Below are 23,579 nucleotides of genomic sequence, written 5' to 3'. Positions count from 1 at the left end.
GACCGCACAAAAGCCAGAAAAGATGAATTGGTGAGTACGTTCTGAGCCCTAAGATCTTACATTTTACTTACGTTTTCTAGGCAACTGGCAGTGCAGTCATAGGAAGATTAGTTGAGCCATGTAACCCAGTACAGAAAACCAAAGGAGACACTGCAGGAATAAAATGCTTTTATGCAGATCATAACACGTATACTACCTCTATTATTCCACTCCATATGCTGGAGCAGCAAAGGCCAGGACGACAGTCCAGAAACCCTGACCCTGGGTTCAAATGGAGTAACTACTTGAGATTTCTAGGTAGAGTGAATATTAGCCTGTCTAAAACAAGGAAAATTCCAATGCAGTTTCAAATACTGGTAGCACAGTTCAAGAAGTACCTGACTAAATAGTTTTAAGGCTAAAGAATTTGTCACTTTTCTGCTGATTTTTTTTTTTTCATGCCAGCATCACATGAAAGCTCCAAAGGCTTTCTTTGAAGTTTTCCTTCACTGTTTCTTCCTCCCATGTGAAAAACAGTAAAAAAAATTATATTAATGACAAATTAAAGAGTCTACATGATCAAACCCACAGAGTTCAGGGAATCCCAGATTTAAGGTTAACCTAGCTTTCACAGTGCCCCTACACATCTGATTGTTTTCACAGAGTTCATAACGTACATGGACCACAAACTGATAGATCCAATAGACTTCAGAGGGTTTATGCAAATTTATACACTTCCAAGGAACTTTACCACATATTTATTCAGGTCTGATAGGTCGTTGAGTAATAGGCACTACAAACCTAAAATTTCTCTTTTGGTCTTTCAGTGTATTGTTAATTTATTTTAACTGTTTTTTTCAGCTTCATCTTAAAAGGGATGTTGTAATAATGATTAATTTAGGTTATTACATACACAGTCTGATATCAGCTATTTACATCCCTTTGTGTATTAAATACTATAATTAAAAGAAAGTATAATTTATTTTAGCAGAATTACTTTTATTTATATTTCTACTAAGAACAAAAGTCAGGCTTCTGGTATGTAACCCTTTCTTTGAGACTCACTGTGATATGAGCTAGTGTTTATTAACATTCCTAAATTACCAGGTAGGATATCAATAGCTATATATTTCATTCAGCTTCCAAAAAACTTAGAAAAATTGTACACTGGCTGAAATAGTTTAAAATTACAAAGTATGCTGTCACTATTACAAACATGTAGAACAGATTTTTTTAGTCAGCTGACAGACTATACTAAGTTCTGATTAAGATAGCTTGATAATCAAGAAACATTACAAAGACAAGATATTTTTCAGAAAGATGAATCACTTTCCCAAGGTCAATAGACACTAAGTGAAGAGGTTTTGGATTTCACTTTAAAAATAAATAAATAAATAAATAAAACCTTCCAGCTTGAAGCTCTCTCCAACACTGACCATTCTAAGACTAAATCTTCAAATTCTGAGTTAAACAGAAAGTAAACAACCCTAAACTCTTTTGAGGGTTTTTCCTTCAGCCTGCATCAACATGTGTACTGGGTCTGGCTGAGCTGGAATTGGTTTTCCCCTATAGCAGCCCACTGGCCTTCCAAGCCAGTACAGATTTGTGGTCATTCTTGATTATTTGAAACTAAAGCACCTCAAAGTGCTTATGTTCTCCAGCATCAGGGAAACACCATTAGTTAAGGAAGGTATGAACAAACATATCTGCACAGGTAGACCAATTATTTTTCTCATATCAAATAATTAAAATTCCAATTATATCTGCACCAAACATGCTAGCTATACCAATTCTTCCAGAATAAATCAGGAAAATTTGTTTTATTTCCTACCCATTCTTCAGAACTCTGAGGTACCTCAGCATTTTTCCCATATCAGCTCATGCATTCGTAAAGGTTTCTGCATTTATCATCTTCTGAATGTTTAATTAATATGCTTTTAACTTTTCAGATCATTAATGAAGATGTTAAAGAAAATGCACTTAACACTTATCTTCATAACACTATTAGACATCTCTCCACATTCTATTGCTTTTCCATTTGTCACTTTGTAAAGATCCTTTTTCTGTACAAATATAATTGAAGTCAAGTCCGTAATGAAAACCCATATTTTCATTCACAATGAACCAGTCTGACTATAACATGTTTTATTTGATCCACCATAATAATTCATCTGGAAGAAGAATATATGGTAGAGACTAGATTAAGTGTTGAATCAACTGTGCTTGATGAAATTTACTCTGGATTACTGCAGGAACTGACCAGGGTAATCTGAGAGCTGCTCAAGATTACTTTAATGAATTCATGGAAATTGACTGAGATCCCTGAAGTTTAAAGTTTTGAGAGCTGTGGGTAGGACTGGAGGAGAAAAGCCAGTATCATTCGTTCATCTGTAAAATACATTGGAACAGATAATAAAACAAGATTTTTACTTATATCAAAGTTGCTTATCATGTTCAGCATGGATTTGTCAAAAAGCACTGAAATTTCTTCTAGGGTACGAAAACAATGACAATGTAAGAGTGAGTAAGCATGTGAGAGGTATTGCAATGTTCTTTCTTGCACATAAAACAACTGGCATGAAGACACAAGTAAACCAGGATAAAGACAAGTGAGTAAGATCTAAACTGAGGTACTACCAGGTTTCTGGCATTGTACGTTAAGAAACCTGTAGCCTGGTCACAGGTGAATCCATAAGACAGCAGGGAAAATGTTCCACAAATCTATAAAATCTCTTATTCGGCGGTTATTTCTTATGGCCCTGATATATTAGTGATGCATTTTCAATTAAAAAGATGGACTCTAATGATTTAGAGACACACCTGACAGCTAAGAAGGAACAGGTGATTTTAACACCTACACTATTACATCAACTTCAGTCATGTGTCACATGCACACAACCAGTCTTACTGAAAACAATCTGGCATACTGCAAATAAAGGAATTCTAGACATAGCTACCAGATACTTTACTATAAAATTCTGGAGCTTTTACTTAATAGCAAACATTTGCCAAGTTTCATAAGGCCAAATAACCAGCGTCTTATTTAAATCATACCCCTTAAAAAATGATCTATCATGGACTGACCTGGCTCTGAATGTTCTTTTCCACATACTAATTAAACTAAGTTGAGAGCTTATGATGAGAAAAGCAATAGAAAAACACTGAAAACTGCTAATCTTTCAATCCTTATAAAAAATTTGCAAATTATCTTAATTGACTGCTGCCCCAAAGCTATGCTGGTATTTAAAATGATAGCACAAATGTTATTCCAACACTGTTTACCAGAAAACACGTGCCATTGGCATCACCCCAAACAGTTTGAGGTAATCACACTTTTGGGCCATGGAGAGAAGGAGTAGAAGACCTGGCATCTCAGGGCAAAAGTGTCATTCACATCTACTTCTCATCCTAAATCAAACAGCACAAATTAGCCCTTATGTATCCCCCCTTTTTTCCCCAGTATTACACACATACTGCACACACACAAAGAGACACACAGTAACAGCTGAAGGATAATCATGCCAAGTTTATAAAAAAATAGTTCATACTACAAGCAGCTAAACTATTTCAGCCTGCAGCCTCTCAATGGAGAGAAGCACTCAGCTATACAGCTTCTACAAAGCCAGCACGCCTCTAGCAGCAAAAGCATCCCAGAACACCTATAGAAGGCATACACTGGAGAGATTACAGTGCATGCAATTGCACTCACATCCAGCTCAGTCTGCCGGCCGATGGGGAAGGACAAGCAACCTGTCAACTTGTCTTCCAAGCAGTTTCTAATTAGCCATTACTCAGACTCTAGAGGGACTTTATGCTTTCCACTGCCTTCTCTCCACTGTGCAAAAAGAGAGAAGGATCAAGGTTCCTATCTCCCTTGCTGAGCCAAGCCTAGCAAATACCCTGGATCCCTCTCAGCAACTGTGCAAGAGCAAGCATGCCCAAAGGCTTTGTTCAGACATCTCCTTGTCACAGAACTGTGCTGTTTACTACTTTTGATACAAAATGAATTAACTTCAGCACAACACTCTCAGACAGGCTGCTTGCCAGAAAACTATTGGGTTGAATAGCATGTGAGGTAGTGCTACAACATTCAACTGACTATTACCTGAGGTTTGAAGTGGCCTACTTTTCTATCTCACCGTTAAAGGAACATGAGACCCATTTCAGCTGCGCCTTTCACCCATCTTTTTGCCACCTATATGGATTTAAAGTGATCAAGACAAGCAAAGCTCTTCACCAACAGAAAGAGCTCTCTACCAGCCTCAAAGGACACAGCACAAACTGGACAACCACAAAGGAGAAATGTGGCAATGACAAGTCTTTGCCCTGAGCACTCATTTTCTCATGTTCATAGCAACTCACCCATAAATTTAATCTTGCACATGTAGAAGGTAGCTTTCACAGGTACCACTCCAATTCAGTAGAAATACTAAAACTTATTAGCCTCCTTCCTCTGCACATAAAGATAAAGTAGTAGGACTTCAAGATTGTAGGCGGATGTATTTGGGATCATTATCATCTTAAATTGCAGAAACAGAAATAAAAAGAATAACCAGGATAGCTCCCATGGGGCAGCCTCTTATCTGTCACCTCAGGTCAAACTGGGTTTTGCAACAACATGGTCAGCTCTGCCATAGTGTAAGGGTACAAGATGAGTTCAGGGGTTTTGTCACTACATAAGATAGCCTGAAGTCATACAAAAGATACTCAGCAATGGGAAAATATGGTTAAAATACTCTTCCTTTGCTCAAGGGAGCTCTATCATTGGAAATCAGCTCAAGCAAAACAAGAAAGAACTGCCGGGTTGGAGTCGTCGTTATCTGACAGAACATCAGAAAAATGTCAAGGAGACAATCAAGAATGAGGTGTCAGGGTTTGGTATAACATGCCTTTGACTGGCACTGAATTTTTGCAGAAGAGGAAATTGTATATTCAACCTATCTGTACTTCAGAAAAGCATTTGACGTAGTGCCACCTGAGATCAGCTAAAATATAGAAGAGAGGAATTAGAGTGTTGGAGCAGGAACTGGCTAAAAGAACGTGTACTGAAAAGCAGGAGTAAAGGGCTGCAAGGAAATTAGCAATGGATTTTTCTCAGGCTCAGTCTTGGGACTGATATTGCTCACTATATTCACTAGCAGCCTTACAGAAGCAATCTTGCCACGACCCACACGGTTTGCTTTCTCAAGCAAATGGTTGGATAAACAAATGACCTTTCCTGTGTGCCTCAAAACTCAGCAAAATTTCCCTTCAGAAAAGCTAAGAAGAGAGCAATAGTAAAAATTATGTGTTCCTACCACTATCTAAAAATCTATCACTAGTTCTGCTTATTTTTAAAAGCAAACTGTTTACAGAGATATTTGAAATAACGTGGCTAAAATGTTTATACAGTACAGGAGGAAACTGCAACAAATTGAACTATCCAAGGTCTTCAAGACTAAAGCTAACTGAACATTAACAGTTAAATTAAAAGCATTTAGAATTAAAACTGAAAAACTCCTTTAGATCTTAAAAGTTCAATACATTTTCACAAGTTAAAGTGTTTGTGATAACTTATGAAGTACAAGTCCCAGTATTATTGAAAAAACTTTCCTCCTTGTAATGCCTGAAAACTAAGGTTTATGACAAAAACATCAACATATCTTTAAGGTAATTGAACAATCCTGGTCACTACAATGATAAATAAATTCATAAAACTATCACATGTCATTTCACAGGAAACAGCTTTCAAATATATATATATTTTGTTTTCACGCTTAGAGGCAAATAGGAAAACAGATAAAAATGCAGATAGAGTTGTATCGGATATCAAGGATGCCAAAACAAGGTATTAAAAGCTATGAAAAGGGCAAAGCTGGAGTAGCTCAAACTGTTCTGCAGCACATAAGCACTGCAGAGAAAAAATTTCAGACTAAATTCCATTGATTTATTTCTCTTCTTGTACATCAAGTGAGCAAAGCAAAAGTGAACAGTTAATCCCCCAGTATATTCTTATTTTTCCTTATTGTTCCAAACTGTACATGTCAACCTCACAGATAAGGCTGAATCATTAATTCATGACCAGAAAAATTATTGCAAAGAACTGTTATACCATTTATACAAGTAAAATCAATTTATTATGAAAGACACGAAGAGTAGGAATAATAGATAAGGAAGAAGTTGTTAAAGTCAAGGCTTTGCTTGCTCTCTGGATACTATTTTAAAGAATAAGTTTCAACTCAGATTTACTGACAAATCATGTGTTAAAGACAATTATCTCTTTTTCATCCTCTGTATTTACTTATAACTTTTAAGCTGACTTGACCTTTTCCTTTTCCCACAGAATTAAATGAAACACATTTTTCCTATCACTTAGCAAAATAGTTAAGTAATCAGAAACTGAGCAGTATGTTTTATTTGGCGAATGTGGCTGTTGACACAAGGAGCTAAGTTATCCTAAGTACATGGACAGAGCATTATGGGACAAGTTCTCACATCTCTTCTCAGACCCAGGACTCTGCAAGGAGGATTTATGGGTATATCTCCTGGCTGGCATACTCTGCTTAAAACCATGAGGTTCCAGAATAAGTAATCCTTGCAATGGTATAGTGACATTATAGATATGATGTAGATCCTGATCAAGAAAGGACATGCAGTTGGCTTTTTTTGGTGAGCAAGTTGGGGTATATGCCTCCTTTACTCCAGGATCTGAAAATGCAGTTTCGGTACAGTTCAAGTGATGCACGCAGACAATATCTAACCCAGAAGTGCTGGTACATATTGCAGACTTACCCCATTAAAATTTTTGAATAGTAGAACTGGCAAGAGCAAGTTAATAACATAAGTGTTTTTCATTATGTAGCTCTGCAGTTTTGATCCTTAGTAGGTACCCTTAATCCAGACTTAATATATCTGGGAAAGACAGTCTTGGGACCCTATCCCACAGAATTTACAACGATTTTAGACAAGTTGAATTCTAGCCAAAATCCCTGCGATGGCACTTTTCTCCATCAAATATGTTTTTTTCTTTTCTATCCCAGCTAGGCTTTGAGGAAGCCAGAATGGAATTTTCAATTAGTGCAAGAAACCTCACAATTCTTCCCCAAAACCAAAATCTCCTGCCCATTTCCCGACTCAGTATCTCAACTGTCCAGTTGTATACGTTTTGCTTGCTAGGAAACATTCTATAAAAGGCTTGGCTTCACTTATTAACAACAGGACTAAACCAGATTTTAAAACTTTCTGATTTTTGTCAGAAATTGCTGTTTCAGAGAATCCCCCAGTTCTGAGTCCTGCCATGCTGTGCATGTGATAACCAGCTACTACCACATCCAGCACATTTGGGATCAGAGCAGAACTGAACTATTAGGAGCACAAAATCGACAGAAAGTATTTAAAGATGGTCAGTGAAGAATTCCCACTACCCTGGGAAGTCTCCTATGCCAGTCTGCGAGAGCCATTTTTGCCATCCTGCCCCACAGTTAGTCTGCAGGAGAAAAGGCCAGAGAAGAATAAAAGCAAGAACACTTGACCATTTGCATGCCAAAGATATATGGTCATGGGGTGCCCTGGCAACATGGACTCAGTGTGATACAGCCAGTTCCTCTGACTTCCTCCAACCTCCTTTGCAGACCAGCCCTGGGTTGTTTGTCTGACTTAACCTATGCCAAAAGATTTTCCATTGGAAACACAACAATTTATCTTTCATTTTCAAATTCAGAAATTTCCAATGCAAAGAAGCTCTCCAAGTTTAGTGATATTCCAGATTATGCATCTTAAATATCCTTATATATATAATAAGCTACTCATTGTCTGTTAGTTAAAAGTAAATTGGCCATATATTTCACTTAAGAGTAATTTAGTAGCTGTGTAATTTACATAATTTTAAATTATACAACCAATAGAATACTAATTATCGTACTTTTCTGCTATATTTGATTTTGCAATAAAAAGGTCTAAGGCTTTAATTAGTGTAAAATCAAGTCATTCAATTGATATTTTTGAACGTGGTATAATTACAATAACATAATCAAAATATAAAGTACTTTCAATAGGTGGTTAAGATACATTAAAGTAGATCTTTAAGAGCAATGCTGATTTAATTGCAAATGAACAGAACTTTTTATTAATATGGACATATTAAGAATCCATGTACTGTCTGGAGGGAGAAATAGATTTTATGGTTTAATAGAAGTGTGAAACTTTTGGCTACAGTATCTCAAGCACTATGTTTTAAAAAGAAATTGATTTGGCCCAGGTCCAGGAAAAGATTTGCTGTCTAAAAGCCTGATTTTGCTTTTCTCAGCTCCTGGATATGTAGACCCAGAGCAGAATCCAGGATTGGTACAAGCAGATAGTCTTTTTCTGTGATATATATACTTTACATTTTTTCCTTAAAGCTCTTACTTCCAGGGTAAGGCAAGGATTGTCATAATGACAGTTCTGGTGACAATACTCCCTCTCAACCCTCATTTCCATCTAAATTTATGTATTTAAAAAAAAACAAACCAAAACCCAAAAAAAAAAAGAATGCTCTGCACTAGTTTTTGCCTCAATAGATCCATGAGAAAAGACTAGCAGAAAGGTCAGTCTCTCAGCCAGCCATATCTTTCCATACACCTTACACGAGCAGAGAACACCAATAAATGACACACGAAAAGTTTTCCTTAGACTGTCATTGCTGAATTTATCCAAGTTCAAGACCATACAATTTACACTCTGAATTCTGGCATTACCCAGAGTTCCAGTGGCTGACTATTTAGCTTACATTTGTTACTTCTAATTTCTGTCTTTTCACCACTTCTTTGAAATTCTACTCTATCTATGCATCAAAAACAGAGAATAGTTGTGCCTGCCTCTCTGTAGATAAACACTGCTATATTTGGTTGGTAAGCCTTGCAAAGATGTCAGCCTGTGCAGCAATAGCCATAGCTGTTTTTCCTAAAAGTTGTGAAACAAACCACCCTCGAAACATGTTTAAAAACTCCGAGGGAAGGCAGGAAGGTTATTCACATAGCAACAATCTAATAGTTCAGTTGATTTTATTTATTTATTTATAAGTAAGAAGGGTTTATTAGTGCTGCACTGACATAAGTATTTTTATTCATTTGTAAACTACTTCTCAGCAGTAGCAATTAAAGCTATTGCATATTCAGTCTGTTGTGAAGTATATTCTGAAATGGTTTCTAAAAACAGTCCAGATAATTTTCCTAGTAAAATCTTGGAACAGCCCTGCCAAAACACCCAGACATAAAGCAATCTTGTTCAGACAAGTCTTAAATATTTGTCCCCTCACTCTGAAGTATTCCTTTCAGCCACGTCGTTACTTTGGGATTGTGCAGATGAATTGAGATTGCAGTGCTGTTTACAGTTCCATAACCATAATGATGCAATTCCAATTTAGAAAAAAGATATTAATCTGTAAAGTTAATTGCTTCTCTTGTTAGCAAGCTTTATCCTAGTCCAATGGATGATTATAAAATAATAGTATAGGCTGAAATTAGGCTCCATTGTCAACAGCAGACTCATTTACCTAGGCAAAACATACAGCCAGGACTGATGAGTTGATTTTCCAAATTTCCTTCTGCAGCACAGAAAGGAACACAAAGTGTACATCCCCTATGCATCCAAGCATCCCAATGACCATGAACACTTAACTTCCTAAGGAGAACTTTGCTCTCAGTAGTAACAGACCAAAACCACAAATATCATGAACCATGGCAAGATATTAAGAGAAAGGCACCACTAGTGTCCCTAGTGCAGTTCCACGTAATAGCAGAGAATTTATTAGGTAAATATCCCAGCTATCCCAAGTGGTCTACTGTCATCAGTTTAATGAGATTAAGCAGAGCTTTAAGCACTTATGACACAAAAATCAGGTCATATTCAAGCTGTTCAAAACAGCAATAGACTGATTTGTCAGTTTGTTTATTTGACAAAATTATTATGTCATATATAAACCACACTCACACATAGCAGAGGAGCAAATGCAAACAGGTGACAGGAGACCTCATAGGCTGACAACTAGTAAGCTGATGTTCTTGTGTTGCAATGTAGGAAATTAAGAACTCAGCCTCATCTTTGGAGTCTATACCTCACAAGAAATTTCATATGTGACATTTTCTGAGTAATTCTGCTGTGTCCCTGAGGCTTGAGGAGACAAATTACAAATTAGGAGGGTCTAAATATTATCTTAATAGGGGCCAAAAAAGTACAGACTGACTGATATTGCGTTAGGTCGATATCCACATAATTATCCTCCTAAAAATAAAAGTTCTTTTTTGCTCTGTACTACACTTCATCTTTTCCTCTTCAAGAGGTACAAAGGAAGTTTAATCATCCTAAAGGCTGAGGAGGCTGAGTATAAAGATTCTCAAGCACTGAAGAGTCCTCTGTGGAGAAACACTGCAGAGCTGACTAACCTCTTCAGAGTGCAGTAGCATCTCTTCAATAACACAGCACAATTAATACCATTCTTAACCTCAATAATCTGAGAAGGGAAACTAACACCTTTTACCTCCATGGCTTCTTTTTTTTCATATCTCCTAGAACATTTGTGCTCCTTACCGCAAAATAATGCCAATACCTGATCCAAGCTGCACAGCAACACTTTCTAAAGGAGAAAGAGAATAGAAATTCTCTTTGAAGTTATTGAAGAGACAAGGCCAAAAAGTCCACAGAAGGGAAAAGAGGGGGAAAAAAAACCCAACCAAAACAACGAAAGAAGTCTCCAGAGTACACATTTGTCAGTTGCCAAGCATCTTTTTTATAAACAACACAATTCTTCTGATAGTTACCAACAGTCTTGTTTCTCTACAAGTTGCAGACATACCACCCTAACTACCAAAATAGACGTTTTCATTGGGTATCTCTGACAACTCCAAAGAAAACTTGCCATGTAATGCACAGAAGAAATTTGCTTGAGGAAGAGGGAAGGTGGCAGCATTCAAGGGCACATGCAATCCTTTTTTCAAAGCTGCCTAGTCTTAGGGACAGATAGTACCACTGAGAACATCTTCAGTTTCCCAGCTATTTGGGCAGAGAAGTGCAGAAACATGAATCACAACCTCCATGAACTTTGACGTGTCCTTTTGGGAGGAGTACAAAAAATTTTATCTGCATTCTTTTTCACAGCTGTGCTTACCTTATAGCTAAGGCAATCTTCTGCAAGGTCTCTTCTCTGACCTGTACTGATGCATTCAATGGCATTCTGAGAATTTAACATCAGCCCACAATCAGTAGGCACAGAAGACACCCTACCTACAAAACCACAGAGAGAAAGCAAGCTTAGTGACAGATAGCAACAACCTGAGTCTCACTGAAACAAATGAGAACTTTTGTTTAATTAGAAATTACACGTGAGACTATGAAGATCTGTAGTCATCACTTTATCTCTCTTCCCCTCAACTTGTCACTCTACCTTAATATTTCAGTAAAACCAATCCATCACTCCCCTAATCAGAGTTTCTAAGTAAACAAAGTCTACTGGGTTTCACGTTGCATGTCTTACACTGACTTGTAACTTGCATGCTTGGACATTCACAATTAAAGTCTTGCCTGCCTGTCTCAAATCCAGTTTTAGTCTGTATCATGGCTGCCCATCTGTAACAGACATAAGAGGTTCAGCTCAGAGCTAGAGAATTATCAATCTGTAAGAACAAACTTAAAGGAGAAATGTAAAACTAAGAACACAAGAACATTTTATGAAGAAAAATCAGTAAGAGGTCAGGACCCCAAAAACCACACCATGTGCTCTCTGGAAACATAAGAGTGTTCACGCTGTAGTTATGCTGTCCAGAATAAGCATATCCTTCTGCCATCTATTCATTTGTGCACGAGCACACGTTTGTAGTCTCAAAGCAAAACTCCAATACACAGCAAAAATATATTTCCTTTCTGTTAAGACCAGAAATACTTTCAGTCTCTCACATTTTACCTCCCTCATGTTTACCTGAGTTTTGGATTATATTTTCTCAAATCTCTACATACTTTTTACTAAGTGGAGTATCATATTGTTAATTTACATCTTTATTAGCTCGCTTTGTCCTTCTCCTCCTACTTCCAGTGACGCATGTGATTCACTTCAATTTTATATTCTCTGTTAATGTCATTAGCGTGTGCTCACAGCCACTTTGAGGTAATTCGTGAAGATAATTTACCAAAAACATTAAGACACCAGGAACACACACACAAAACATCAATGATTAAGGGGGGAAAAAGTCCAAGTCTGCTTCAGGGCCAGGTTTCAACACAATAATTATTATTATAACTATCACATCATCTCATTCCCTAATAAGGAAGTGATATAAGAAGAGAAGTAACTTTATGCATCTTACAAAGGCCTAGCTGTAGAGAAATCAATCCTTTATCTTTATTCCAAATTTCTGAGGAAATTTTTGGTCTGAGTGTTAACATCTCATTCAGATATCCACCCTAATTTAAATCAATCAAGCAAATATCACTTTATGAGACACTGTATCAAGTGCTGCACTAAAATCCAAATATTATAATAGCTACAGTATATCGGTCCTTTCCTTCATCTTCCCTTGTCATGGTCTTATCTAGGAGTATAACCTAGTTTGTGTGGTAATGTTAGCTCTTTATAAAGTAACACTGACTGTCACTAATGGCTCCATTATCCTCTGGAAAATACCTGTATATGAAATGTCCCTAAATTAGGGAAAGACATCTCTGTCCATGTATGTAATGCTAGGATAGGATTTGCACTGAAGCATAGTATCACAGAACACTCAAGGTGACCTGGTCCAGTACCTCACTCAATGGGCCAGTGAGATCAAGTCACTCAGTCTCATCAAGGCAAGTTTTAAAATTTCCAGGACTGAGACTACACAACTTCTCTGGGCCTTTGTTCCAGTGTTTTGACCACTCTCCTGGTAATAAAAAAAAATCCCAAACCAGCAAACACCTCTTAATAGCTAACTGGAATTTCCTGTGTTGGAACTTGTGTCCAGTGCCTCTTGTTTTATTACTGCTTATCCACAAGGAGTTTCTGGTTCTGTCTCTTCCACACTGCTCCCATTAAGGTAGCTGAAGACTGCCCTAAGGTTTCTCCATTACCCTCCTTCTCAAGGCTAAATCAGCTGAGGTCTCAGCCTCTTCCCATATGCTGTAATCTCCACATCTCTGCCTATCTTGGTGGCCTGCACTGGACTTGCCCCAGTTCAATGTCTTTCTTGTATTAGGGAGCCCCACACTGCAAGCACTACTGCAAATGTAGTCTCACAAGTGCCAGAGGGGAATAATAATTTTCCTTAACCTGTTACCTACACTCTTGCTACTGCAGCACATGAGGTGGCTAGTCACTTTCCATCGTTGCTGCTGCATAATCAACTCCATGTCCACCAGGCCCAAGAGGTCACACGTGGTCTGGAAGATGACAGGCTTCCCCGATTTTGGGCAAAAAGAAAGCATTACCTATCTACCATCAGCTTCCACAGGGTTACGTGGGGTCAGGTCCAGCACAGATGTTTCTCTGCTACTACTGGCCTACCATTCACCGCTGAAGACATTCCCAGCTATCCCTTGCCCCGGATATGACTAGAATAAAGTGGAGCACCTATTAAATTAACATTTTATTAACAAATAGACATAGGACCTCTAAACACCACCAATTTCAAGATCATGCAGGTCAAAGTCAAGCAAAGGTTTTATATGCCCAGAGGAAAAAACGTTCTTTTCTCTCTTGTTGCTTCTCCCCTGCCCAGCAGTCTCTTCAACCTCATGTTCCTCTTTCTGGAATTAGCCCACACTCTGCTTTAGCATCAGATTTTAATTTTGTGTTTTTTTTTTTTTTTTTTCTAAAGCAGCTATTTCTGCTGAGGACAGATGAGGAAGGTAAATAGGTTATTTGTTAACCCTTTCCAGATTTTGCAGTTAGGGGAGATGAATAGAGCCAATTATTAGTAGGTCAGTCAGAGGAACTACCAACATACAATTCATGCATTTATTTGGTTTCAGAATTACAAGAATTAGAACCTGTAAACAAAGCTAGACTAAACATGGATTTTTTTTTTATTTATATTAATAACAATTTTTGCCACTAGTTTTCATAACCATAGCTGGCTCAAGGTATAAGCCATAAGTCCTTCAAATCACCAATGAGCCCATCCAGACTCCCAGGTAACCTACCCACCATTTGATTCTCCATGTTCCTCTTTGTCCCTATAGCCCTATTAACATTTCCCAGATTCCCACTGTCACTTAAATCCACATCAGCTCTTGCCCATTATTCCCCTCTCTACTACATTTACAGCCATGAGAAAACTGTGCTAACAAGTCACAAAAGTTCACAACTGAAAAGAACTCCAGCAAGCAAAGAGTAGAGCGGAAAGCCTTCCCTCCAAAGGGAGCTTTTCTTTGTTGAGAGACAACAAACCCAGATGTCCAGGCAGGACACATGAACCTGTGCAGAGGTCCAGTACTTTTTGGTGCCTAGGCTTGTTCATTTGGATGCCTGCTGCATTCCCCATTGTAAAACTATCTGTAGGCATCTTGAGACTCCGATGTCCTTTGGATTAGAGCCACTGGAAGAAAGGAAAGTGCAAAAAAGGAGATCAAGTGATGCAAGTGCACCAAAATCTCCAGGCCAGAAAAGAGGATGTGACAGGCTACAAAGACGGATGACAGGCTATGCAGGCAGGAAAATGTGTTCACAAACACATGTCAGGCTAGAGTTCACAATAAGCCACTTTCTGCTGCCTGGACCTAGGTCCCTGGAGGGACTACTGGATGCACAATTTCTGTTTTACGTGCAGTGTAATTTCTAAGTTACCATTAAAATTTTTAAATATTAGCGTATTACTAGTTACTGCTCTTATTGCTTTTATAATACTTAATATATTGTTTTATAACAAAAATTATGAAGACTGTCAGTAAATACTTCCTTTCCTTCTTGAATTTTCATGAGTCAAACATGCTAGGAAGGGTTTTCTACACATAAAAATCTCACACAATTTAAAAGACAATGGGAGCTGCTTAGGCTGCACACAACTATTTTGTGATCCACTGGAAAGAAAGAATGAATTAATCTCCAATGGCATAATGTTCATGCTCCCAGCCCAAAAGAAGCCTGAGATATGGTGCTTTAAAGCTGTGACATTTTTGGGAAGGAAATGTTGTGCCAAGTTACTTCTAAAGGTATTAATTTCCTTACTGACACTCAGTACCTTTGTGTTCATGGCGACTAAGGAGCCTAGCTTTCATACAGTCCTCCCAGAGCTACATGCTTTTGCTCCCAATATCTCACAATCTCTAACAGCTTTTCACACATAGCATATATAGAATACATGGTGTGTGATGCAACAGAAGGCTTTTATGGTTACTTGTCAGGCTCTACTTGCCTAGATCCTTCGGGCCTTTACCCACTCTTAGGTATGTAATAAGACTATTCCCAAGGTTATGCTGAACAAACCTTTATCAGGCAATCTCTGACATCAATGAGACTACAATCATTTAGGCCAGCCACAAATTTCCCATGATACAGTTGTACTGTATTAACCACTTCTTGTGTTTTGACATTCAGTTGCAATTTTTGAGTACTTAGGTTTTTTAATCTCAGCTGTTGAATTAATCCTAGTTTGTATGTATAGAAAGACAAATATAGTTATTCTAAAATAATAAATATATTGGTTCCACATATAAAATGATGGTACTAACTGCATTCCTTAAGAAGTAGTAGATGAAGCTGCCCTTTTAACAGGATACCTGCAGCAAAAATACTACTGTACAAGCGAAGTATCTTCCATTCCAAATTCTTACATAAAGAATTCCGTTATTAGAGGACATCCACTTGTTATTTGACACTGCTGTTATTAACTTTACTTTTATCAGATGGAGTATTCACACTTCAGTGTACATTTAGTGCAGCTAACTAGACTCCATTTGTTTTGTCGCACGTGACAGTAGTAAATTTTTCTGTGATATTTCCTTTTATAAATCTTGCTGACCTCTTTGAGGAGTGAAGATAAATATAAATATGTACCTGAAAGTAGTATCAACTTACATCTGATCCTATAAATTCTTTTATTTTTCTTCATGTCCTTTTATGTTAGCTATGTCTTTTATGTTAGCTATGCAAATTCTGTTCTTCAGGTCAGGAAGATTATATTTGCTTGCTTCTGTTGGGCATTTACCACATATTTCTGTCAGAATTGTTACTACTACATTAAAACAAATTTCCTACCACAAGATCCATACATCCATTTATGTAGTTAAAGTGTAATTTTCCAAATGGTTTCAGCCATAAGCACTTTTCAAAACTGTTATCCACTACCAGTATATCAAAATGCCATTTTGTGCAATACGACAAATGTGTATAACAAATGGTGGGCAGTGAAAAGGAAGTAAAATTATCTCATTTTCTCTTGAAATTACAATAGACTCAATTCAAACATTGTGCTTTTCTACCCGTCAGTGCACTCAATTTGAGTAAATTCAGCTTAATGCCCAAACTCTCTGTATAACTCCAGTTATGGTGAAAAGCTTCTTAATCACATTTAGCCTGCGTCCCAATCTCTATCCATTTCCTTTTTCTGAAGAAAACCAGCCATTCGTCAGTCGTTTTTCAAATTTAAAACACAGCTCAAATTCATCAGGCAATACTTCTAGCTAGACCAGACACAGAACTGCTTCAAGAGCAGGCAGATCCTCCTTCTCATCAACGTGTGCCACTGAAGACTTTAGCATGAGAGCTCCCACCATGCTGTGCAGGCAGACTATGGGGAACATGTAGGTGATGCACCCTGCAAAGAATACCAGGCAATTTATATGGTTCATGTAAGTAGAGAAGTAAAAACTGAGTCATACCTAAAAGCACCTAATAGAATCATCGGGGGAGTGGCAAAGGTCTCCCACTCCACTACAGATTTTTTTTCCGGACTCAGGCAGGCACCATCAATGAGTAATTTCCATCGAACTTCTGTTTTCTACAGCATTTCTGCTTTTAACAGCTTTACCATCACCCTATACATGCTTTCAGATAGGCTGCTTGTCACTCCCTTCTAAAATGTTGATACCCAACAACAAGAATGCAGAAGGGCTAACTTTTGCTCCATTTTGGGCTGAATTTATTGAAAGATTATTCTTCAAATTCAGGAAGGAGCTCTGCTGAGTTGTTTTAGTCAGCACAGACACTTCAAGAGCAAGTATCAAGCTGACAGAATTGCCTGTAGCACTAGGTAAGTTAAGGGAGGAATGCACCACTGCAGATTACAGTTCCACTGTAAATTCCCAGCTGGGCTGGCATCCTCTCTGAGCTAATATTAGAAAACAGAGACAGCAAAGACTGTAACTTCAGCTTCTTCTATCTTCATTATTAAGAGCATCTCATAATATATTTTTTTGACATCCCAGTAAGCTTCACTCTCTCCCCCAGCTGTTTCACACTCCATTATAGCTTTGCTGTAACATTTTCTGAGCACAGCCTAGATATCTGAAGGATTGCATTGCTCTTTTAGTCCTGAAAGGCAAGCTTGACCTAATCATGCACTGCCCCTCCAATTAGCAAAAAGCATCAAATGAAGACATTTTTCAGTGCAAATCTTACACCTTTTATTATATAGTTGATAAAAAAGATCATTCAGCCACTTATTCAGTCAAAACTGAAAAGATTATTTTTTTCCTCTTCCACACCATTAGCTGGATATTTCAAAGACCAAACTCACAATAAGTCAGACTGTGAGCTTCAAAACGTTAACATGCTCTTTTGCATCACAGGATTTCTTGTCTGTTTTGCAGGTGAAAGATTACAACACTCAATAAGAGATGAATGGATGAATAAAAAGATTAAAGACAACAGTGCTGCAGCCTCCTGGCCTTATACCTTGACCTGCTTTAACACAAATCTTAGGACCACAGATTTCAAGACTCAGCAAGGAACTGGGTAGTACACCATAGCAAACAAAATATAATCTCAAACGACTTCCAAGTAAAAGTCTTATGCCAAGGGCAGATTACATGAAGTGGAAAATTATTAGAAAGACTAATCCTAGCTCTCAGTATGGGTATTAAGGAAAGCCCAGTAAAAGTATATAGCTTAAGACAATTACCAACTTTCAGTATCACTAAGTTTCTGCAAGCGTTTTCCCCAGTGGTCTTCATTTAAAAATAGACACCATAAACATAAACTCTATACCCAGACTACGTCTGACTTTTCTGAAGGCTCAGACAACAGTCTGGAAACCAGCACTGAAATACCGGATCTGCATAAGCCGGCTGTTGGATGTATTATGTTTAAGAGCAAAGTGTAAACTACAGACCAAGGAGGAAACACAAACCTGGACCTAAGTACAAATCTTCATTGGCTACATCTGTAGTACTGAGAAATTCAGCACAACAGAAGCAAATCAGTAGATGGAATCAATCAGCGCTAAGACCCCTCTTCAATACTTGTTTGAAGACCCCATGGGCAAGGTAGCCTATGCAGTGGTTCAGCACCTAAGCTCTCAGTTAAGCATACGGGAGCACATCAGGTACTCTCAGAGAGGAACACTGAGGGGATCACTTTGACCAGCAAGTACCAAAACCACTCTGCAAATCAGACTGACATGAAGGGAACAGATCAACACAGATTTGTTTTTTAAAAAAAAAAAAAAAACACAAAAAAAAACAACAACAAACAAACAAAAAAAAAACCAAAAAAACAAAAAAAAAACACAAACCACACACACCAAACCCACCAGACTTTCTAAAAACTCAGGTGTTGTGACCATATCTAGTGTCAACAGTTACTGGCTTGAAAGTAGAGCAGTTCCAACTGGCACCTATGAAGGATAAATTCTGAAATTACTCTAAGGTTTTAAGAAACAGTAGAAGGCTTAGCTTTATTTCTTTAAATGTTTCCCCTTCTTTAGATTAATTCTCATGAGAAAGACTGTTCTGATCTCCAAGGCAGTTGTCAGAAGCAGGACACAAGTTCATGCATTAAAGTTATATGTGCAGCTGACACAAGCCCCTCCCATATCCTCCCCGTAAGCTGTTAAACAATGTTGAAACAAAGACCCAGTCAGACATGACTGAAATTAATTTCATTAAATTATTTTCATGAAACCATGAAAATGGATTTTTGTTTTCCTTTGGAGCTTTAGATCAATGGGAAAAATATCTTCACAATGAATAGCTGAGATGCACATTTTAATTTTGAAATCATAACCATGCAGAAATCCTTAAATTCACTTTTCAATATCTACACTTTGTGAGGCTAATTTCTCAGGGTAGTATTTTTGATGGCAGGCAACTACATATCACTGGCTTGAAAATGGTGCCTTAACATTTAATTTCTTTTAAAGCTTTTAAAAACTTACTTTCAAAATCCATATTGGTAACTCACTAGAAGTCAGTCACTTCTAGCAGAACCCTATTATTCTCGCCTGAATTACTTAGTAGTGCACAAAGCTACTGTTTAAAGGTCAGATTTGGTTTAAAGACAAGTCTGGACAGGGATTCATAGGAATTCATACACTTATGCCAGTTTTCTTTGTCCTTTGAGTTCTCTATCCAACAAACATTCAGGCATTTTAGACCAGCCTTCACAGAACCACACAGAGTAGCATGACATTGTCTATGCATGCCTTCAAGCAATTCAGCTCAAGTCTGAGGCTCAAATATGGTGAATCTCTGCCCAAATCTCCTCCTGCAGCATGCTGTAGTCCCATTCAGGCATCTGGGGACATCCTAGTGCTAACAGTTCACCTACATTCTTCTATCTCTATTGTAAATTGTTTATGAGTTTTCCTAGCTGTTCTTTAAAAATTGAAGTCAAATGCATACAAATGTATGAAGTATTATTTAAAATCGAGCCCTCAGGAAAACTAACCTGCAACTATTATAGAAAGTGATTTATGAACACAACACACTCACTCACTACAGGCTTCATCTACAAGTTCTGGAGCAAGGGGCATGAGGTCTCCCTTTAAGCACTTACCCACTGTTGTGAGAAATGTAACAATAGTCATCATGTCTTTAATCAGCTTTCTTGTGAATGAAAGAGTGATTAGGAGATACAACTCCCCAGCTGCTTCTTGTTTTCTATGTCCACAAGGTGCTGCACAACATGTCCGATCCCTATGATTAAGCAACTATTCCAAAAATCCAAAGAAGTTAGAGCTCAAGCACTACATTGCAATGCTCAGATGACATGTAGTTTTAAGGAGGTTTAAACAACATCCTGAAGGGTAAACATAGCAAGTAGCTAAGGCAGAAAGCGGTACCCACTAGGGACCAAGGTCTGAGCCCACCTTATGTTCCATCCTGGCTGCACAGCTTTACTTTTCTGAAACTGCTCTGGATGGGACAGCTCTGCCTGCTATTTACCTGTCCATTCTTACTCTCCATTATTATTTGACATTTTCTTAGTTGCCTTTTCTCCAAAGCATGCATGTACCCTATCTTGTCTTTCAGTTGCCAATTCTCATCTCTTTTTGCAAGCCTATCAGCATCAACCTACTTTCTAGCTTCCAACTTACTTTACATTATCTTTAATGTGACTCATCTTCTACTTGTCAAAATCTCTTCCTCAGATCATGTACAGCTAACCACATCCATCACATCTACTTCTTTTAACCCCCATTGCGTTCAGCTTCCCCTTTGTAAGCTACGCAGCAGGTTCAACTAATGTACAATGATGAAGCTACAAAATTTGACACGATAAATATTGGCCGCATGCTAAAACAACTGCAAACCAATGAAAAAAAAAATCAACCCCTGATGAAATGTATTGACACACTAGGGGATTCATGCAACTGGCAGCTTGAAAAACAGCATCCAGTTTTTCTGTGATTGCTTCCCTTAGAACTAACTCAGTGCAACGCATTAAAGTACCCTACAGACAAGATTACTGATGTACAACAGCTTCTGGCCGCTAGTGCCTGTCAACTTACTCAGAAATGTCATGAGATACAAATTTCTATTAGAACAAGTTTCTCACTAATGCTTTCATTTCTTTTCATGCTGCCTTCCTACTCTCTTGTGGTAAATATATAGACCAGGCTTATTTTTTAGATTCTATAGGCATTTTAAAACTACAGGTAAGTTGGCTAAGCTGTTGTGAGGATAAACGTATAATGGGGACATATGATAAATGGTTCTATGTCAATTGAGACAGCATTTTTGTAATAACATTTTGGAGAGGTCAGTCTTGCTACTTTATGAACAAGGTTGTTTTCAAAATTTCCATGAATAGACTGTTCTAGACTCATTTGTCTTCTGTGATACATAAAAAAAAAAAAAAAGGAACTTCAAGAATTTTGGTTGTAGTCAGATTAATTGGCTTGTCACACTCAAAGAGTTATGGCTAGTGGCTCAATGTCCAAGCAGAGAGCAGTGATGAGTGGGGTTCCTCTGGGATCAGTACTGGAGCAGCACTGTCTAACATCTTCGCTGGCGACATGAAGAGTGGGATTGAAGTTCACTTCAATAAGCAAGTTCACTGAAAACACCCAGCTGTGTAGCGTGGTCAACACACTGGAGGGAAGGGATGTGCCATCCATAGGGACCTGGACAGGCTTCAGAGGTGGGCCTGTGCGAACCTCATGAATTTCAGCAAGGCCAAGTACAAGGTCCTGTACATGGGCTGAGGCAATCCCAGGCACAAATACAGTCTGGGCAATGAGTGGATTGAGAAAAGCCCTGTGGAGAAGGACCTGGGGGGATTAGGGGATGGAAACCTGACTGTGAGTGAGCAATGTGTGCTGATAGCCCAGAAGGCCAACGGTGTCCTGGTCTGCATCAAGAGAAGTGTGGGGAGCAGGTCAAGGGAGGGGATTCTCCCCCTCTACTCCACTCTCATGAGATCTCACCTGCAGTACTGTGTCCAGCTCTGGGGCCCCCAGCATAAGGACATGGACTTGCTCAAGTGGGTCCAGAGGAGGCCAAGAAGATGATGAGGGGGCTGGACTTCCCTTATGAGGACAGGCTGAGAGAGAGTTGGCGTTGTTCAGCCTGGAGAAGAGAAGGCTCCAGAGAGACCTTATAGCAGCCTCCCAGTACTTAAAGGGGCCTACAGGGAAGGTGGGGAGGGACTCCTTATCATGGAGTGTAGTGATAGAACGAGGGGTAACAGTTTTAAACTGACAGAGGGTAGATTTAGATTAGATAGAAAGAAGAAATTCTTTACTGTGAGGGTGGTGAGGCACTGGCACAGGTTGCCCAGAGAAGCTGTGGCTGCCCCCTCCCTGGCAGTGTTCAAGGCCAGGCTGGACGGGGCTTTGAGCAACCTGGGCTAGTGGAAGGTGTCCCTGCCCATGGCAGGGGGGTTGGAGCTATATAGTCTTTAAAGGTCACCTCCATCCCAAACTATTCTATGATTCTAATGTGATAACAGTTGAGAATAATTCACCAATAGCATAAACTTTTAAAATTTAAAAGATAACCTGTTATTCCAGATACAACACTGAATATCACCTTCTTTTTACTCTTGTTAAAGCTGTGAAGCATTTATAAATATTTTTTAAATTTTAGTCACAAAACTGATGGAACAGAAACTCAGGACTTGATCCAGACAGCACTAGCTGAAGTGAAAGCTTGATCAGATTCTTCGTTAAAACCAGACTTGAGAGCCTACAAAGATATCTACTGGCTACATTACATATTCACATTTAGGATCCACTAAATGTGGAAGAATTTCTTTTTTCTGATCACATAAATTTGAATATAGAAGAAAAAATTGCCTTTCAAGTTTTGATATGTATAACCCTATGTCCTAGGACCTTTGGGATGGCAATGGCTTTTTTAATATCTTTTTGCATGCTATTTTCATCTTAGAATCAGGAAGCTGCTGTAGCCCTATTAAGGTGTGTTCAGAGCAGAATTGAGTTAATATAAGACTGACAGGGAAAGTGAAAAAAATAATACAGTCTCTGAAATGGAGGAAAAAATACCAACCATTATCTGTGACCTTGTATCCAACAATCTCAACTGTGACTAAAGAAGTTAAAGAAATAAAATTTGCACTAAATTATCCTTGCACCTAAGCACAAACCTGAAGCAGGGGTGGTGTGGACAATCCACAGTCCCTCAGCCAGGCTGGAAGATACCATATCTCAGGGACAGCCTTAAGCAGCACAACACCAGTTTCTCCTTACCCCTCTGGGCTCTATAACAGTGTTACCAGTGCACAGCTCACCTTCAACAGCATCCCTATGCCCCAATCTAGGTAATGGAATAACAAGTACAGAAGAAGACTTTTATTTTTGCTTGACTCATTCTTACTCAATATCCAACCCTTTTTGTTATGACACACATCTGAAGAAGCTCTGAAGATTCTTCAAGTGTTAAAGATGTCTAATTATATTTTTCCTCATCAACACTATAGTTCTCACAAGGTTTTGATGCATTTGATATTTGCCAATCAGCAACAGAAATAACAGACAACCAATACTTTGTTGAATAGATATTGCACTGTGTTGTGGAAGTGATACTGAAATTCATCCATCCTCACTGGTGCAGAACTAACCTTTGCCTTTATCCAAATGAAAGAGAGAGTCTCCAAGTTGTCCTGGTTCAGCTAGGATAGGGTTAAGTTTCCCCAGCAGAGAGGGGGAAGGGATCTCCAGCCGGGCTGACGTGCTCCTGCACCCAGACCTGACGGGAACTTTTTCCTTTGTGGC

Source organism: Athene noctua, chromosome 1 (assembly GCF_965140245.1).
Source record: "Athene noctua chromosome 1, bAthNoc1.hap1.1, whole genome shotgun sequence".
Classification (NCBI taxonomy): Eukaryota; Metazoa; Chordata; class Aves; order Strigiformes; family Strigidae; genus Athene; species Athene noctua.
The sequence above is the reverse complement of the archived record's forward strand: the minus strand, read 5'-3'. Positions refer to the sequence as shown.